Source organism: Arachis hypogaea, chromosome 15 (assembly GCF_003086295.3).
Source record: "Arachis hypogaea cultivar Tifrunner chromosome 15, arahy.Tifrunner.gnm2.J5K5, whole genome shotgun sequence".
NCBI classification, from domain to species: Eukaryota; Viridiplantae; Streptophyta; class Magnoliopsida; order Fabales; family Fabaceae; genus Arachis; species Arachis hypogaea.
Window position 1 is genome coordinate 25,270,886 of NC_092050.1, and position 2,203 is coordinate 25,273,088.

The window sequence follows — 2,203 nt, forward strand, 5'->3', positions numbered from 1 at the left end:
TTGTTACTATGACCATTTAATTGTCCAAACGTTATGGGACTGTCAAATCATTTGCCTAGTTTTTTGAAATTTTTGAAGCTGAATACTAGATATTTGGAATGATATTTCTTTACGGTGCATGGTATTTCATTGTTGTAAATTTTTACTACACCTTGAAAATTATCATAGTTGAATTTGTTGTTGCAAATTATCAATGACCTGAATTTGTTGTCCTAAGTTGAATTGTTGCTGAACATATCACTGAGCAAATTTTTGTTTTTGTTGGATAACATCATTAAGTTGAATTTTGTTACCGAATAACATCATTGTGTTAAGTTGAATTTGTTGCTGTGTTGCTTAAAAAATCACTTAGCTAAATCTTTTGTTGCTGTAATTTTTTTTTTTGCTTAATATGTTTGTAAAGACTTGAATTTTAAGTTTTAAGACATGATATTAATTTTATTTATATAATTTTATATTTTTTAATTATGACCAGGTTAACCGGATGAATCAGTGATCTACGAGTTGAACCAGTAATCCAGTTGTATGATCGGGTCGATTATCGGTTCGGTTCTGATAACTAATTAGTTTTGTTATTTCATTGGTTGTTGTTGTTGCTATGTTGCGGTTTATGAGTTATAAAATTCTTGATTTGGTATGTTAATTCTTGTTGATGTTATGTTATGAGCTTATTGATTTGGGAAGGTTGCTACTGCTGATGTGAAAATGATGTTATTACTGTGATAATGACCTTCGTTGATGGTTTTGAATTTTGACCTGAGAGCATGTTTGTGTGTTTATTCATGATTTTATATGTTATTTTAAGAAAATACAGATTCTTAACTAGGAGAAAATAAACTCTCAATGTGAATTGTGCAGCTCCCCAACAGGGACAAAACAAGTGTGAGTTGTTCCCAATCTCAGGTACGTATTTTTCTCTCTTTTGTTCTGCTATTCCTGGGTATGCAAGGATCTCTTTCATGTGTTATCTTCATTATTAAAGAGGAGAAGAAAAGATGCCTCTAGGGCTGATTCTAGGTATAGGAAGAGCTTTTTGAAGAAAGATGTTGATATCCCTAAGTTAGCTATATGTAACATTAATTTAGAAAATTAGTTAGGTTAGCTATGCTCTGAATTAGCTGTAATATTAATTTAACAAATTAGTTAGGTTAACTATGCTCTAGGTTAGCTTTACTATATAAACATCAATCTCCCACTCTTGACAGGTGAGGTTCATCATTTTAAATTTGTGTGCCAAATTCCTTTCTCTCCAATCTAAATTTCTTCTCTCTTTTCTCTAAGTTCAAGTCACAAGTTCCCCAAGTTTGAACATAGTGCAGTGAGCATCTTGTGGCTCCGTTCTTATTGCTTCATTTTTCCATCCCTAATTCTTTTTTTATCTTTTCTTAAACAACAATGGCACACAATCAAGAGCCTCCAATCGTGGTGAATCCAGGGTCCAACAATGGAGACCCAAATTTAACCTTTTCAGTTCCTGATCTTCAAAACCTAGCTCATTTGTTATCTCAAATATCCAACCTTCAAACGCATATGCCAAGAACTCACTTAAATTCTATCTCCGACCCATCAATCCCTTATTTCTTGTATCATGGAGAAAATCCTGGCATCTCCATTATTAACGTCATGTTAATCCTCATAATTACAACCTGTGGTCAAGAGCCATGATATTGGCTTTGAATAGAAAGAACAAACTCTGCTTCGTGGATGGTAGTCTCCCAAAACCTCAAGAAAATGATCCCAATTTCATGGCTTGGGAGAAGTGCAATACTCATGTAGTGTCTTGGCTAACTTCTTCGATCAGTGAAGAAATTCTTCATAGTGTAATATGGAATGACAATGCTGCTGATATTTGGCGTGATCTCCAACATTGATACTCTCAGGGGGACGTGTTTAGAATAGCTGAACTTGAGGAAGAGTTGTTCTCCATCAAACAAGGTGGGTTGAGCTTTACTTCATACATCATTAAATTGAAAGCTGTATGGCAAGAATTAGACATATTTTGGCCAATTTCTCATTGCAATTGTGGAGAATCTTGCACTTGTAGACTCCGCGTTGTTAGAAACTATAGAAAAGACAGCTACTTAGTTCGGTTTTTAAGGGGTCTCAATGAACAATATGCTATAGCAAGATCACAGATCATGTTAATGAAGCCACTCCAAACAATCAATGATGCATTTGCACTCTTGACCCAGCAGGAACAACA